Consider the following 21283-nt stretch of genomic DNA (forward strand, 5'->3'; position numbering starts at 1 on the left):
GCCTGCTACCATCACTACTATACTATAGATATCAACACTGTCCTGTACCAGCCTGCTACCATCACTACTATACTATAGATATCAACACTGTCCTGTACCAGCCTGCTACCATCACTACTATACTATAGATATCAACACTGTCCTGTACCAGCCTGCTACCATCACTACTATACTATAGATATCAACACTGTCCTGTACCAGCCTGCTACCATCACTACTATACTATAGATATCAACACTGTCCTGTACCAGCCTGCTACCATCACTACTATACTATAGATATCAACACTGTCCTGTACCAGCCTGCTACCATCACTACTATACTATAGATATCAACACTGTCCTGTACCAGCCTGCTACCATCACTACTATACTATAGATATCAACACTGTCCTGTACCAGCCTGCTACCATCACTACTATACTATAGATATCAACACTGTCCTGTACCAGCCTGCTACCATCACTACTATACTATAGATATCAACACTGTCCTGTACCAGCCTGCTACCATCACTACTATACTATAGATATCAACACTGTCCTGTAGCAGCCTGCTACCATCACTACTATACTATAGATATCAACACTGTCCTGTACCAGCCTGCTACCATCACTACTATACTATAGATATCAACACTGTCCTGTACCAGCCTGCTACCATCACTACTATACTATAGATATCAACACTGTCCTGTACCAGCCTGCTACCATCACTACTATACTATAGATATCAACACTGTCCTGTACCAGCCTGCTACCATCACTACTATACTATAGATATCAACACTGTCCTGTACCAGCCTGCTACCATCACTACTATACTATAGATATCAACACTGTCCTGTACCAGCCTGCTACCATCACTACTATACTATAGATATCAACACTGTCCTGTACCAGCCTGCTACCATCACTACTATACTATAGATATCAACACTGTCCTGTACCAGCCTGCTACCATCACTACTATACTATAGATATCAACACTGTCCTGTACCAGCCTGCTACCATCACTACTATACTATAGATATCAACACTGTCCTGTACCAGCCTGCTACCATCACTACTATACTATAGATATCAACACTGTCCTGTACCAGCCTGCTACCATCACTACTATACTATAGATATCAACACTGTCCTGTACCAGCCTGCTACCATCACTACTATACTATAGATATCAACACTGTCCTGTACCAGCCTGCTACCATCACTATACTATAGATATCAACACTGTCCTGTACCAGCCTGCTACCATCACTACTACTATAGATATCAACACTGTCCTGTACCAGCCTGCTACCATCACTACTATACTATAGATATCAACACTGTCCTGTACCAGCCTGCTACCATCACTACTATACTATAGATATCAACACTGTCCTGTACCAGCCTGCTACCATCACTACTATACTATAGATATCAACACTGTCCTGTACCAGCCTGCTACCATCACTACTATACTATAGATATCAACACTGTCCTGTACCAGCCTGCTACCATCACTACTATACTATAGATATCAACACTGTCCTGTACCAGCCTGCTACCATCACTACTATACTATAGATATCAACACTGTCCTGTACCAGCCTGCTACCATCACTACTATACTATAGATATCAACACTGTCCTGTACCAGCCTGCTACCATCACTACTATACTATAGATATCAACACTGTCCTGTACCAGCCTGCTACCATCACTACTATACTATAGATATCAACACTGTCCTGTACCAGCCTGCTACCATCACTACTATACTATAGATATCAACACTGTCCTGTACCAGCCTGCTACCATCACTACTATACTATAGATATCAACACTGTCCTGTACCAGCCTGCTACCATCACTACTATACTATAGATATCAACACTGTCCTGTACCAGCCTGCTACCATCACTACTATACTATAGATATCAACACTGTCCTGTACCAGCCTGCTACCATCACTACTATACTATAGATATCAACACTGTCCTGTACCAGCCTGCTACCATCACTACTATAGATATCAACACTGTCCTGTACCAGCCTGCTACCATCACTACTATACTATAGATATCAACACTGTCCTGTACCAGCCTGCTACCATCACTACTATACTATAGATATCAACACTGTCCTGTAGCAGCCTGCTACCATCACTACTATACTATAGATATCAACACTGTCCTGTAGCAGCCTGCTACCATCACTACTATACTATAGATATCAACACTGTCCTGTACCAGCCTGCTACCATCACTACTATACTATAGATATCAACACTGTCCTGTACCAGCCTGCTACCATCACTACTATACTATAGATATCAACACTGTCCTGTACCAGCCTGCTACCATCACTACTATACTATAGATATCAACACTGTCCTGTACCAGCCTGCTACCATCACTACTATACTATAGATATCAACACTGTCCTGTACCAGCCTGCTACCATCACTACTATACTATAGATATCAACACTGTCCTGTACCAGCCTGCTACCATCACTACTATACTATAGATATCAACACTGTCCTGTACCAGCCTGCTACCATCACTACTATACTATAGATATCAACACTGTCCTGTACCAGCCTGCTACCATCACTACTATACTATAGATATCAACACTGTCCTGTACCAGCCTGCTACCATCACTACTATACTATAGATATCAACACTGTCCTGTACCAGCCTGCTACCATCACTACTATACTATAGATATCAACACTGTCCTGTACCAGCCTGCTACCATCACTACTATACTATAGATATCAACACTGTCCTGTACCAGCCTGCTACCATCACTACTATACTATAGATATCAACACTGTCCTGTACCAGCCTGCTACCATCACTACTATACTATAGATATCAACACTGTCCTGTACCAGCCTGCTACCATCACTACTATACTATAGATATCAACACTGTCCTGTACCAGCCTGCTACCATCACTACTATACTATAGATATCAACACTGTCCTGTACCAGCCTGCTACCATCACTACTATACTATAGATATCAACACTGTCCTGTACCAGCCTGCTACCATCACTACTATAGATATCAACACTGTCCTGTACCAGCCTGCTACCATCACTACTATACTATAGATATCAACACTGTCCTGTACCAGCCTGCTACCATCACTACTATACTATAGATATCAACACTGTCCTGTACCAGCCTGCTACCATCACTACTATACTATAGATATCAACACTGTCCTGTACCAGCCTGCTACCATCACTACTATACTATAGATATCAACACTGTCCTGTACCAGCCTGCTACCATCACTACTATACTATAGATATCAACACTGTCCTGTACCAGCCTGCTACCATCACTACTATACTATAGATATCAACACTGTCCTGTACCAGCCTGCTACCATCACTACTATACTATAGATATCAACACTGTCCTGTACCAGCCTGCTACCATCACTACTATACTATAGATATCAACACTGTCCTGTACCAGCCTGCTACCATCACTACTATACTATAGATATCAACACTGTCCTGTACCAGCCTGCTACCATCACTACTATACTATAGATATCAACACTGTCCTGTACCAGCCTGCTACCATCACTACTATACTATAGATATCAACACTGTCCTGTACCAGCCTGCTACCATCACTACTATACTATAGATATCAACACTGTCCTGTACCAGCCTGCTACCATCACTACTATACTATAGATATCAACACTGTCCTGTACCAGCCTGCTACCATCACTACTATACTATAGATATCAACACTGTCCTGTACCAGCCTGCTACCATCACTACTATACTATAGATATCAACACTGTCCTGTACCAGCCTGCTACCATCACTACTATACTATAGATATCAACACTGTCCTGTACCAGCCTGCTACCATCACTACTATACTATAGATATCAACACTGTCCTGTACCAGCCTGCTACCATCACTACTATACTATAGATATCAACACTGTCCTGTACCAGCCTGCTACCATCACTACTATACTATAGATATCAACACTGTCCTGTACCAGCCTGCTACCATCACTACTATACTATAGATATCAACACTGTCCTGTACCAGCCTGCTACCATCACTACTATACTATAGATATCAACACTGTCCTGTACCAGCCTGCTACCATCACTACTATACTATAGATATCAACACTGTCCTGTACCAGCCTGCTACCATCACTACTATACTATAGATATCAACACTGTCCTGTACCAGCCTGCTACCATCACTACTATACTATAGATATCAACACTGTCCTGTACCAGCCTGCTACCATCACTACTATACTATAGATATCAACACTGTCCTGTACCAGCCTGCTACCATCACTACTATACTATAGATATCAACACTGTCCTGTACCAGCCTGCTACCATCACTACTATACTATAGATATCAACACTGTCCTGTACCAGCCTGCTACCATCACTACTATACTATAGATATCAACACTGTCCTGTACCAGCCTGCTACCATCACTACTATACTATAGATATCAACACTGTCCTGTACCAGCCTGCTACCATCACTACTATACTATAGATATCAACACTGTCCTGTACCAGCCTGCTACCATCACTACTATACTATAGATATCAACACTGTCCTGTACCAGCCTGCTACCATCACTACTATACTATAGATATCAACACTGTCCTGTACCAGCCTGCTACCATCACTACTATACTATAGATATCAACACTGTCCTGTACCAGCCTGCTACCATCACTACTATACTATAGATATCAACACTGTCCTGTACCAGCCTGCTACCATCACTACTATACTATAGATATCAACACTGTCCTGTACCAGCCTGCTACCATCACTACTATACTATAGATATCAACACTGTCCTGTACCAGCCTGCTACCATCACTACTATATCTATAGATATCAACACTGTCCTGTACCAGCCTGCTACCATCACTACTATACTATAGATATCAACACTGTCCTGTACCAGCCTGCTACCATCACTACTATACTATAGATATCAACACTGTCCTGTACCAGCCTGCTACCATCACTACTATACTATAGATATCAACACTGTCCTGTACCAGCCTGCTACCATCACTACTATACTATAGATATCAACACTGTCCTGTACCAGCCTGCTACCATCACTACTATACTATAGATATCAACACTGTCCTGTACCAGCCTGCTACCATCACTACTATACTATAGATATCAACACTGTCCTGTACCAGCCTGCTACCATCACTACTATACTATAGATATCAACACTGTCCTGTACCAGCCTGCTACCATCACTACTATACTATAGATATCAACACTGTCCTGTACCAGCCTGCTACCATCACTACTATACTATAGATATCAACACTGTCCTGTACCAGCCTGCTACCATCACTACTATACTATAGATATCAACACTGTCCTGTACCAGCCTGCTACCATCACTACTATACTATAGATATCAACACTATCCTGTACCAGCCTGTTACCATCACTACTATACTATAGATATCAACACTGTCCTGTACCAGCCTGCTACCATCACTACTGTAGATATCAACACTGTCCTGTACCAGCCTGCTACCATCACTACTATACTATAGATATCAACACTGTCCTGTACCAGCCTGCTACCATCACTACTATACTATAGATATCAACACTGTCCTGTACCAGCCTGCTACCATCACTACTATACTATAGATATCAACACTGTCCTGTACCAGCCTGCTACCATCACTACTATACTATAGATATCAACACTGTCCTGTACCAGCCTGCTACCATCACTACTATACTATAGATATCAACACTGTCCTGTACCAGCCTGCTACCATCACTACTATACTATAGATATCAACACTGTCCTGTACCAGCCTGCTACCATCACTACTATACTATAGATATCAACACTGTCCTGTACCAGCCTGCTACCATCACTACTATACTATAGATATCAACACTGTCCTGTACCAGCCTGCTACCATCACTACTATACTATAGATATCAACACTGTCCTGTACCAGCCTGCTACCATCACTACTATACTATAGATATCAACACTGTCCTGTACCAGCCTGCTACCATCACTACTATACTATAGATATCAACACTGTCCTGTACCAGCCTGCTACCATCACTACTATACTATAGATATCAACACTGTCCTGTACCAGCCTGCTACCATCACTACTATACTATAGATATCAACACTGTCCTGTACCAGCCTGCTACCATCACTACTATACTATAGATATCAACACTGTCCTGTACCAGCCTGCTACCATCACTACTATACTATAGATATCAACACTGTCCTGTACCAGCCTGCTACCATCACTACTATACTATAGATATCAACACTGTCCTGTACCAGCCTGCTACCATCACTACTATACTATAGATATCAACACTGTCCTGTACCAGCCTGCTACCATCACTACTATACTATAGATATCAACACTGTCCTGTACCAGCCTGCTACCATCACTACTATACTATAGATATCAACACTGTCCTGTACCAGCCTGCTACCATCACTACTATACTATAGATATCAACACTGTCCTGTACCAGCCTGCTACCATCACTACTATACTATAGATATCAACACTGTCCTGTACCAGCCTGCTACCATCACTACTATACTATAGATATCAACACTGTCCTGTACCAGCCTGCTACCATCACTACTATACTATAGATATCAACACTGTCCTGTACCAGCCTGCTACCATCACTACTATACTATAGATATCAACACTGTCCTGTACCAGCCTGCTACCATCACTACTATACTATAGATATCAACACTGTCCTGTACCAGCCTGCTACCATCACTACTATACTATAGATATCAACACTGTCCTGTACCAGCCTGCTACCATCACTACTATACTATAGAGATATCAACACTGTCCTGTACCAGCCTGCTACCATCACTACTATACTATAGATATCAACACTGTCCTGTACCAGCCTGCTACCATCACTACTATACTATAGATATCAACACTGTCCTGTAGCAGCCTGCTACCATCACTACTATACTATAGATATCAACACTGTCCTGTACCAGCCTGCTACCATCACTACTATACTATAGATATCAACACTGTCCTGTACCAGCCTGCTACCATCACTACTATACTATAGATATCAACACTGTCCTGTACCAGCCTGCTACCATCACTACTATACTATAGATATCAACACTGTCCTGTACCAGCCTGCTACCATCACTACTATACTATAGATATCAACACTGTCCTGTACCAGCCTGCTACCATCACTACTATACTATAGATATCAACACTGTCCTGTACCAGCCTGCTACCATCACTACTATACTATAGATATCAACACTGTCCTGTACCAGCCTGCTACCATCACTACTATACTATAGATATCACACTGTCCTGTACACTGTCCTGTACCAGCCTGCTACCATCACTACTATACTATAGATATCAACACTGTCCTGTACCAGCCTGCTACCATCACTACTATACTATAGATATCAACACTGTCCTGTACCAGCCTGCTACCATCACTACTATACTATAGATATCAACACTGTCCTGTACCAGCCTGCTACCATCACTACTATAGATATCAACACTGTCCTGTACCAGCCTGCTACCATCACTACTATACTATAGATATCAACACTGTCCTGTACCAGCCTGCTACCATCACTACTATACTATAGATATCAACACTGTCCTCTACCAGCCTGCTACCATCACTACTATACTATAGATATCAACACTGTCCTGTACCAGCCTGCTACCATCACTACTATACTATAGATATCAACACTGTCCTGTACCAGCCTGCTACCATCACTACTATACTATAGATATCAACACTGTCCTGTACCAGCCTGCTACCATCACTACTATACTATAGATATCAACACTGTCCTGTACCAGCCTGCTACCATCACTACTATACTATAGATATCAACACTGTCCTGTACCAGCCTGCTACCATCACTACTATAGATATCAACACTGTCCTGTACCAGCCTGCTACCATCACTACTATACTATAGATATCAACACTGTCCTGTACCAGCCTGCTACCATCACTACTATACTATAGATATCAACACTGTCCTGTACCAGCCTGCTACCATCACTACTATACTATAGATATCAACACTGTCCTGTACCAGCCTGCTACCATCACTACTATACTATAGATATCAACACTGTCCTGTACCAGCCTGCTACCATCACTACTATACTATAGATATCAACACTGTCCTGTACCAGCCTGCTACCATCACTACTATACTATAGATATCAACACTGTCCTGTACCAGCCTGCTACCATCACTACTATACTATAGATATCAACACTGTCCTGTACCAGCCTGCTACCATCACTACTATACTATAGATATCAACACTGTCCTGTACCAGCCTGCTACCATCACTACTATACTATAGATATCAACACTGTCCTGTACCAGCCTGCTACCATCACTACTATACTATAGATATCAACACTGTCCTGTACCAGCCTGCTACCATCACTACTATACTATAGATATCAACACTGTCCTGTACCAGCCTGCTACCATCACTACTATACTATAGATATCAACACTGTCCTGTACCAGCCTGCTACCATCACTACTATACTATAGATATCAACACTGTCCTGTACCAGCCTGCTACCATCACTACTATACTATAGATATCAACACTGTCCTGTACCAGCCTGCTACCATCACTACTATACTATAGATATCAACACTGTCCTGTACCAGCCTGCTACCATCACTACTATACTATAGATATCAACACTGTCCTGTAGCAGCCTGCTACCATCACTACTATACTATAGATATCAACACTGTCCTGTACCAGCCTGCTACCATCACTACTATACTATAGATATCAACACTGTCCTGTACCAGCCTGCTACCATCACTACTATACTATAGATATCAACACTGTCCTGTACCAGCCTGCTACCATCACTACTATACTATAGATATCAACACTGTCCTGTACCAGCCTGCTACCATCACTACTATACTATAGATATCAACACTGTCCTGTACCAGCCTGCTACCATCACTACTATACTATAGATATCAACACTGTCCTGTACCAGCCTGCTACCATCACTACTATACTATAGATATCAACACTGTCCTGTACCAGCCTGCTACCATCACTACTATACTATAGATATCAACACTGTCCTGTACCAGCCTGCTACCATCACTACTATACTATAGATATCAACACTGTCCTGTACCAGCCTGCTACCATCACTACTATACTATAGATATCAACACTGTCCTGTACCAGCCTGCTACCATCACTACTATACTATAGATATCAACACTGTCCTGTACCAGCCTGCTACCATCACTACTATACTATAGATATCAACACTGTCCTGTACCAGCCTGCTACCATCACTACTATACTATAGATATCAACACTGTCCTGTACCAGCCTGCTACCATCACTACTATACTATAGATATCAACACTGTCCTGTACCAGCCTGCTACCATCACTACTATACTATAGATATCAACACTGTCCTGTACCAGCCTGCTACCATCACTACTATACTATAGATATCAACACTGTCCTGTACCAGCCTGCTACCATCACTACTATACTATAGATATCAACACTGTCCTGTACCAGCCTGCTACCATCACTACTATACTATAGATATCAACACTGTCCTGTACCAGCCTGCTACCATCACTACTATACTATAGATATCAACACTGTCCTGTACCAGCCTGCTACCATCACTACTATACTATAGATATCAACACTGTCCTGTACCAGCCTGCTACCATCACTACTATACTATAGATATCAACACTGTCCTGTACCAGCCTGCTACCATCACTACTATACTATAGATATCAACACTGTCCTGTACCAGCCTGCTACCATCACTACTATACTATAGATATCAACACTGTCCTCTAGCAGCCTGCTACCATCACTACTATACTATAGATATCAACACTGTCCTGTACCAGCCTGCTACCATCACTACTATACTATAGATATCAACACTGTCCTGTACCAGCCTGCTACCATCACTACTATACTATAGATATCAACACTGTCCTGTACCAGCCTGCTACCATCACTACTATACTATAGATATCAACACTGTCCTGTACCAGCCTGCTACCATCACTACTATACTATAGATATCAACACTGTCCTGTACCAGCCTGCTACCATCACTACTATACTATAGATATCAACACTGTCCTGTACCAGCCTGCTACCATCACTACTATACTATAGATATCAACACTGTCCTGTACCAGCCTGCTACCATCACTACTATACTATAGATATCAACACTGTCCTGTACCAGCCTGCTACCATCACTACTATACTATAGATATCAACACTGTCCTGTACCAGCCTGCTACCATCACTACTATACTATAGATATCAACACTGTCCTGTACCAGCCTGCTACCATCACTACTATACTATAGATATCAACACTGTCCTGTACCAGCCTGCTACCATCACTACTATACTATAGATATCAACACTGTCCTGTACCAGCCTGCTACCATCACTACTATACTATAGATATCAACACTGTCCTGTACCAGCCTGCTACCATCACTACTATACTATAGATATCAACACTGTCCTGTACCAGCCTGCTACCATCACTACTATACTATAGATATCAACACTGTCCTGTACCAGCCTGCTACCATCACTACTATACTATAGATATCAACACTGTCCTGTACCAGCCTGCTACCATCACTACTATACTATAGATATCAACACTGTCCTGTAGCAGCCTGCTACCATCACTACTATACTATAGATATCAACACTGTCCTGTACCAGCCTGCTACCATCACTACTATACTATAGATATCAACACTGTCCTGTAGCAGCCTGCTACCATCACTACTATACTATAGATATCAACACTGTCCTGTAGCAGCCTGCTACCATCACTACTATACTATAGATATCAACACTGTCCTGTACCAGCCTGCTACCATCACTACTATACTATAGATATCAACACTGTCCTGTACAGCCTGCTACCATCACTACTATACTATAGATATCAACACTGTCCTGTACCAGCCTGCTACCATCACTACTACTATAGATATCAACACTGTCCTGTACCAGCCTGCTACCATCACTACTATACTATAGATATCAACACTGTCCTGTACCAGCCTGCTACCATCACTACTATACTATAGATATCAACACTGTCCTGTACCAGCCTGCTACCATCACTACTATACTATAGATATCAACACTGTCCTGTAGCAGCCTGCTACCATCACTACTATACTATAGATATCAACACTGTCCTGTACCAGCCTGCTACCATCACTACTATACTATAGATATCAACACTGTCCTGTACCAGCCTGCTACCATCACTACTATACTATAGATATCAACACTGTCCTGTACCAGCCTGCTACCATCACTACTATACTATAGATATCAACACTGTCCTGTACCAGCCTGCTACCATCACTACTATACTATAGATATCAACACTGTCCTGTACCAGCCTGCTACCATCACTACTATACTATAGATATCAACACTGTCCTGTACCAGCCTGCTACCATCACTACTATACTATAGATATCAACACTGTCCTGTACCAGCCTGCTACCATCACTACTATACTATAGATATCAACACTGTCCTGTACCAGCCTGCTACCATCACTACTATACTATAGATATCAACACTGTCCTGTACCAGCCTGCTACCATCACTACTATACTATAGATATCAACACTGTCCTGTACCAGCCTGCTACCATCACTACTATACTATAGATATCAACACTGTCCTGTACCAGCCTGCTACCATCACTACTATACTATAGATATCAACACTGTCCTGTACCAGCCTGCTACCATCACTACTATACTATAGATATCAACACTGTCCTGTACCAGCCTGCTACCATCACTACTATACTATAGATATCAACACTGTCCTGTACCAGCCTGCTACCATCACTACTATACTATAGATATCAACACTGTCCTGTACCAGCCTGCTACCATCACTACTATACTATAGATATCAACACTGTCCTGTACCAGCCTGCTACCATCACTACTATACTATAGATATCAACACTGTCCTGTACCAGCCTGCTACCATCACTACTATACTATAGATATCAACACTGTCCTGTACCAGCCTGCTACCATCACTACTATACTATAGATATCAACACTGTCCTGTACCAGCCTGCTACCATCACTACTATACTATAGATATCAACACTGTCCTGTACCAGCCTGCTACCATCACTACTATACTATAGATATCAACACTGTCCTGTACCAGCCTGCTACCATCACTACTATACTATAGATATCAACACTGTCCTATACTCACCAGCCTGCTACCATCACTACTATACTATAGATATCAACACTGTCCTGTACCAGCCTGCTACCATCACTACTATACTATAGATATCAACACTGTCCTGTACCAGCCTGCTACCATCACTACTATACTATAGATATCAACACTGTCCTGTACCAGCCTGCTACCATCACTACTATACTATAGATATCAACACTGTCCTGTACCAGCCTGCTACCATCACTACTATACTATAGATATCAACACTGTCCTGTACCAGCCTGCTACCATCACTACTATACTATAGATATCAACACTGTCCTGTACCAGCCTGCTACCATCACTACTATACTATAGATATCAACACTGTCCTGTACCAGCCTGCTACCATCACTACTATACTATAGATATCAACACTGTCCTGTACCAGCCTGCTACCATCACTACTATACTATAGATATCAACACTGTCCTGTACCAGCCTGCTACCATCACTACTATACTATAGATATCAACACTGTCCTGTACCAGCCTGCTACCATCACTACTATACTATAGATATCAACACTGTCCTGTACCAGCCTGCTACCATCACTACTATACTATAGATATCAACACTGTCCTGTACCAGCCTGCTACCATCACTACTATACTATAGATATCAACACTGTCCTGTACCAGCCTGCTACCATCACTACTATACTATAGATATCAACACTGTCCTGTACCAGCCTGCTACCATCACTACTATACTATAGATATCAACACTGTCCTGTACCAGCCTGCTACCATCACTACTATACTATAGATATCAACACTGTCCTGTACCAGCCTGCTACCATCACTACTATACTATAGATATCAACACTGTCCTGTACCAGCCTGCTACCATCACTACTATACTATAGATATCAACACTGTCCTGTACCAGCCTGCTACCATCACTACTATACTATAGATATCAACACTGTCCTGTACCAGCCTGCTACCATCACTACTATACTATAGATATCAACACTGTCCTGTACCAGCCTGCTACCATCACTACTATACTATAGATATCAACACTGTCCTGTACCAGCCTGCTACCATCACTACTATACTATAGATATCAACACTGTCCTGTACCAGCCTGCTACCATCACTACTATACTATAGATATCAACACTGTCCTCTAGCAGCCTGCTACCATCACTACTATACTATAGATATCAACACTGTCCTGTACCAGCCTGCTACCATCACTACTATACTATAGATATCAACACTGTCCTGTACCAGCCTGCTACCATCACTACTATACTATAGATATCAACACTGTCCTGTACCAGCCTGCTACCATCACTACTATACTATAGATATCAACACTGTCCTGTACCAGCCTGCTACCATCACTACTATACTATAGATATCAACACTGTCCTGTACCAGCCTGCTACCATCACTACTATACTATAGATATCAACACTGTCCTGTACCAGCCTGCTACCATCACTACTATACTATAGATATCAACACTGTCCTGTACCAGCCTGCTACCATCACTACTATACTATAGATATCAACACTGTCCTGTACCAGCCTGCTACCATCACTACTATACTATAGATATCAACACTGTCCTGTACCAGCCTGCTACCATCACTACTATACTATAGATATCAACACTGTCCTGTACCAGCCTGCTACCATCACTACTATACTATAGATATCAACACTGTCCTGTACCAGCCTGCTACCATCACTACTATACTATAGATATCAACACTGTCCTGTACCAGCCTGCTACCATCACTACTATACTATAGATATCAACACTGTCCTGTACCAGCCTGCTACCATCACTACTATACTATAGATATCAACACTGTCCTGTACCAGCCTGCTACCATCACTACTATACTATAGATATCAACACTGTCCTGTACCAGCCTGCTACCATCACTACTATACTATAGATATCAACACTGTCCTGTACCAGCCTGCTACCATCACTACTATACTATAGATATCAACACTGTCCTGTACCAGCCTGCTACCATCACTACTATACTATAGATATCAACACTGTCCTGTACCAGCCTGCTACCATCACTACTATACTATAGATATCAACACTGTCCTGTACCAGCCTGCTACCATCACTACTATACTATAGATATCAACACTGTCCTGTACCAGCCTGCTACCATCACTACTATACTATAGATATCAACACTGTCCTGTACCAGCCTGCTACCATCACTACTATACTATAGATATCAACACTGTCCTGTACCAGCCTGCTACCATCACTACTATACTATAGATATCAACACTGTCCTGTACCAGCCTGCTACCATCACTACTATACTATAGATATCAACACTGTCCTGTACCAGCCTGCTACCATCACTACTATACTATAGATATCAACACTGTCCTGTACCAGCCTGCTACCATCACTACTATACTATAGATATCAACACTGTCCTGTACCAGCCTGCTACCATCACTACTATACTATAGATATCAACACTGTCCTGTACCAGCCTGCTACCATCACTACTATACTATAGATATCAACACTGTCCTGTACCAGCCTGCTACCATCACTACTATACTATAGATATCAACACTGTCCTGTACCAGCCTGCTACCATCACTACTATACTATAGATATCAACACTGTCCTGTACCAGCCTGCTACCATCACTACTATACTATAGATATCAACACTGTCCTGTACCAGCCTGCTACCATCACTACTATACTATAGATATCAACACTGTCCTGTACCAGCCTGCTACCATCACTACTATACTATAGATATCAACACTGTCCTGTACCAGCCTGCTACCATCACTACTATACTATAGATATCAACACTGTCCTGTACCAGCCTGCTACCATCACTACTATACTATAGATATCAACACTGTCCTGTACCAGCCTGCTACCATCACTACTATACTATAGATATCAACACTGTCCTGTACCAGCCTGCTACCATCACTACTATACTATAGATATCAACACTGTCCTGTACCAGCCTGCTACCATCACTACTATACTATAGATATCAACACTGTCCTGTACCAGCCTGCTACCATCACTACTATACTATAGATATCAACACTGTCCTGTACCAGCCTGCTACCATCACTACTATACTATAGATATCAACACTGTCCTGTACCAGCCTGCTACCATCACTACTATAGATATCAACACTGTCCTGTACCAGCCTGCTACCATCACTACTATACTATAGATATCAACACTGTCCTGTACCAGCCTGCTACCATCACTACTATACTATAGATATCAACACTGTCCTGTACCAGCCTGCTACCATCACTACTATACTATAGATATCAACACTGTCCTGTACCAGCCTGCTACCATCACTACTATACTATAGATATCAACACTGTCCTGTACCAGCCTGCTACCATCACTACTATACTATAGATATCAACACTGTCCTGTACCAGCCTGCTACCATCACTACTATACTATAGATATCAACACTGTCCTGTACCAGCCTGCTACCATCACTACTATACTATAGATATCAACACTGTCCTGTACCAGCCTGCTACCATCACTACTATACTATAGATATCAACACTGTCCTGTACCAGCCTGCTACCATCACTACTATACTATAGATATCAACACTGTCCTGTACCAGCCTGCTACCATCACTACTATACTATAGATATCAACACTGTCCTGTACCAGCCTGCTACCATCACTACTATACTATAGATATCAACACTGTCCTGTACCAGCCTGCTACCATCACTACTATACTATAGATATCAACACTGTCCTGTACCAGCCTGCTACCATCACTACTATACTATAGATATCAACACTGTCCTGTACCAGCCTGCTACCATCACTACTATACTATAGATATCAACACTGTCCTGTACCAGCCTGCTACCATCACTACTATACTATAGATATCAACACTGTCCTGTACCAGCCTGCTACCATCACTACTATACTATAGATATCAACACTGTCCTGTACCAGCCTGCTACCATCACTACTATACTATAGATATCAACACTGTCCTGTACCAGCCTGCTACCATCACTACTATACTATAGATATCAACACTGTCCTGTACCAGCCTGCTACCATCACTACTATACTATAGATATCAACACTGTCCTGTACCAGCCTGCTACCATCACTACTATACTATAGATATCAACACTGTCCTGTACCAGCCTGCTACCATCACTACTATACTATAGATATCAACACTGTCCTGTACCAGCCTGCTACCATCACTACTATACTATAGATATCAACACTGTCCTGTAGCAGCCTGCTACCATCACTACTATACTATAGATATCAACACTGTCCTGTACCAGCCTGCTACCATCACTACTATACTATAGATATCAACACTGTCCTGTACCAGCCTGCTACCATCACTACTATACTATAGATATCAACACTGTCCTGTACCAGCCTGCTACCATCACTACTATACTATAGATATCAACACTGTCCTGTACCAGCCTGCTACCATCACTACTATACTATAGATATCAACACTGTCCTGTACCAGCCTGCTACCATCACTACTATACTATAGATATCAACACTGTCCTGTACCAGCCTGCTACCATCACTACTATACTATAGATATCAACACTGTCCTGTACCAGCCTGCTACCATCACTACTATACTATAGATATCAACACTGTCCTGTACCAGCCTGCTACCATCACTACTATAGATATCAACACTGTCCTGTACCAGCCTGCTACCATCACTACTATACTATAGATATCAACACTGTCCTGTACCAGCCTGCTACCATCACTACTATACTATAGATATCAACACTGTCCTGTACCAGCCTGCTACCATCACTACTATACTATAGATATCAACACTGTCCTGTACCAGCCTGCTACCATCACTACTATACTATAGATATCAACACTGTCCTGTACCAGCCTGCTACCATCACTACTATACTATAGATATCAACACTGTCCTGTACCAGCCTGCTACCATCACTACTATACTATAGATATCAACACTGTCCTGTACCAGCCTGCTACCATCACTACTATACTATAGATATCAACACTGTCCTGTACCAGCCTGCTACCATCACTACTATACTATAGATATCAACACTGTCCTGTACCAGCCTGCTACCATCACTACTATACTATAGATATCAACACTGTCCTGTACCAGCCTGCTACCATCACTACTATACTATAGATATCAACACTGTCCTGTACCAGCCTGCTACCATCACTACTATACTATAGATATCAACACTGTCCTGTACCAGCCTGCTACCATCACTACTATACTATAGATATCAACACTGTCCTGTAGCAGCCTGCTACCATCACTACTATACTATAGATATCAACACTGTCCTGTACCAGCCTGCTACCATCACTACTATACTATAGATATCAACACTGTCCTGTACCAGCCTGCTACCATCACTACTATACTATAGATATCAACACTGTCCTGTACCAGCCTGCTACCATCACTACTATACTATAGATATCAACACTGTCCTGTACCAGCCTGCTACCATCACTACTATACTATAGATATCAACACTGTCCTGTACCAGCCTGCTACCATCACTACTATACTATAGATATCAACACTGTCCTGTACCAGCCTGCTACCATCACTACTATACTATAGATATCAACACTGTCCTGTACCAGCCTGCTACCATCACTACTATACTATAGATATCAACACTGTCCTCTACCAGCCTGCTACCATCACTACTATACTATAGATATCAACACTGTCCTGTACCAGCCTGCTACCATCACTACTATACTATAGATATCAACACTGTCCTGTACCAGCCTGCTACCATCACTACTATACTATAGATATCAACACTGTCCTGTACCAGCCTGCTACCATCACTACTATACTATAGATATCAACACTGTCCTGTACCAGCCTGCTACCATCACTACTATACTATAGATATCAACACTGTCCTGTACCAGCCTGCTACCATCACTACTATACTATAGATATCAACACTGTCCTGTACCAGCCTGCTACCATCACTACTATACTATAGATATCAACACTGTCCTGTACCAGCCTGCTACCATCACTACTATACTATAGATATCAACACTGTCCTGTACCAGCCTGCTACCATCACTACTATACTATAGATATCAACACTGTCCTGTACCAGCCTGCTACCATCACTACTATACTATAGATATCAACACTGTCCTGTACCAGCCTGCTACCATCACTACTATAGATATCAACACTGTCCTGTACCAGCCTGCTACCATCACTACTATACTATAGATATCAACACTGTCCTGTACCAGCCTGCTACCATCACTACTATACTATAGATATCAACACTGTCCTGTACCAGCCTGCTACCATCACTACTATACTATAGATATCAACACTGTCCTGTACCAGCCTGCTACCATCACTACTATACTATAGATATCAACACTGTCCTGTACCAGCCTGCTACCATCACTACTATACTATAGATATCAACACTGTCCTGTACCAGCCTGCTACCATCACTACTATACTATAGATATCAACACTGTCCTGTACCAGCCTGCTACCATCACTACTATACTATAGATATCAACACTGTCCTGTACCAGCCTGCTACCATCACTACTATAGATATCAACACTGTCCTGTACCAGCCTGCTACCATCACTACTATACTATAGATATCAACACTGTCCTGTACCAGCCTGCTACCATCACTACTATACTATAGATATCAACACTGTCCTGTACCAGCCTGCTACCATCACTACTATACTATAGATATCAACACTGTCCTGTACCAGCCTGCTACCATCACTACTATACTATAGATATCAACACTGTCCTGTACCAGCCTGCTACCATCACTACTATACTATAGATATCAACACTGTCCTGTACCAGCCTGCTACCATCACTACTATACTATAGATATCAACACTGTCCTGTACCAGCCTGCTACCATCACTACTATACTATAGATATCAACACTGTCCTGTACCAGCCTGCTACCATCACTACTATAGATATCAACACTGTCCTGTACCAGCCTGCTACCATCACTACTATACTATAGATATCAACACTGTCCTGTACCAGCCTGCTACCATCACTACTATACTATAGATATCAACACTGTCCTGTACCAGCCTGCTACCATCACTACTATACTATAGATATCAACACTGTCCTGTACCAGCCTGCTACCATCACTACTATACTATAGATATCAACACTGTCCTGTACCAGCCTGCTACCATCACTACTATACTATAGATATCAACACTGTCCTGTACCAGCCTGCTACCATCACTACTATACTATAGATATCAACACTGTCCTGTACCAGCCTGCTACCATCACTACTATACTATAGATATCAACACTGTCCTGTACCAGCCTGCTACCATCACTACTATACTATAGATATCAACACTGTCCTGTACCAGCCTGCTACCATCACTACTATACTATAGATATCAACACTGTCCTGTACCAGCCTGCTACCATCACTACTATACTATAGATATCAACACTGTCCTGTACCAGCCTGCTACCATCACTACTATACTATAGATATCAACACTGTCCTCTAGCAGCCTGCTACCATCACTACTATACTATAGATATCAACACTGTCCTGTACCAGCCTGCTACCATCACTACTATACTATAGATATCAACACTGTCCTGTACCAGCCTGCTACCATCACTACTATACTATAGATATCAACACTGTCCTGTACCAGCCTGCTACCATCACTACTATACTATAGATATCAACACTGTCCTGTACCAGCCTGCTACCATCACTACTATACTATAGATATCAACACTGTCCTGTACCAGCCTGCTACCATCACTACTATACTATAGATATCAACACTGTCCTGTACCAGCCTGCTACCATCACTACTATACTATAGATATCAACACTGTCCTGTACCAGCCTGCTACCATCACTACTATACTATAGATATCAACACTGTCCTGTACCAGCCTGCTACCATCACTACTATACTATAGATATCAACACTGTCCTGTACCAGCCTGCTACCATCACTACTATAGATATCAACACTGTCCTGTACCAGCCTGCTACCATCACTACTATACTATAGATATCAACACTGTCCTGTACCAGCCTGCTACCATCACTACTATACTATAGATATCAACACTGTCCTGTACCAGCCTGCTACCATCACTACTATACTATAGATATCAACACTGTCCTGTACCAGCCTGCTACCATCACTACTATACTATAGATATCAACACTGTCCTGTACCAGCCTGCTACCATCACTACTATACTATAGATATCAACACTGTCCTGTACCAGCCTGCTACCATCACTACTATACTATAGATATCAACACTGTCCTGTACCAGCCTGCTACCATCACTACTATACTATAGATATCAACACTGTCCTGTACCAGCCTGCTACCATCACTACTATACTATAGATATCAACACTGTCCTGTACCAGCCTGCTACCATCACTACTATACTATAGATATCAACACTGTCCTGTACCAGCCTGCTACCATCACTACTATACTATAGATATCAACACTGTCCTGTACCAGCCTGCTACCATCACTACTATAGATATCAACACTGTCCTGTACCAGCCTGCTACCATCACTACTACTATAGATATCAACACTGTCCTGTACCAGCCTGCTACCATCACTACTATACTATAGATATCAACACTGTCCTCTAGCAGCCTGCTACCATCACTACTATACTATAGATATCAACACTGCCTCCCATCACTACTATACTATAGATATCAACACTGTCTACCAGC

General features: G+C 42.1%; 1 protein-coding gene across 3 annotated transcripts in view; it reads right to left on the reverse strand.

Annotated features, from left to right (window-relative positions):
- tecrb (trans-2,3-enoyl-CoA reductase b) overlaps positions 1 to 21283 on the reverse strand; it is a 67208-nt gene that overhangs the window by 18140 nt on the left and 27785 nt on the right. The window lies entirely within an intron of this gene.

Source organism: Oncorhynchus nerka, unplaced genomic scaffold (genome assembly GCF_034236695.1).
Source record: "Oncorhynchus nerka isolate Pitt River unplaced genomic scaffold, Oner_Uvic_2.0 unplaced_scaffold_962, whole genome shotgun sequence".
Classification (NCBI taxonomy): domain Eukaryota; kingdom Metazoa; phylum Chordata; class Actinopteri; order Salmoniformes; family Salmonidae; genus Oncorhynchus; species Oncorhynchus nerka.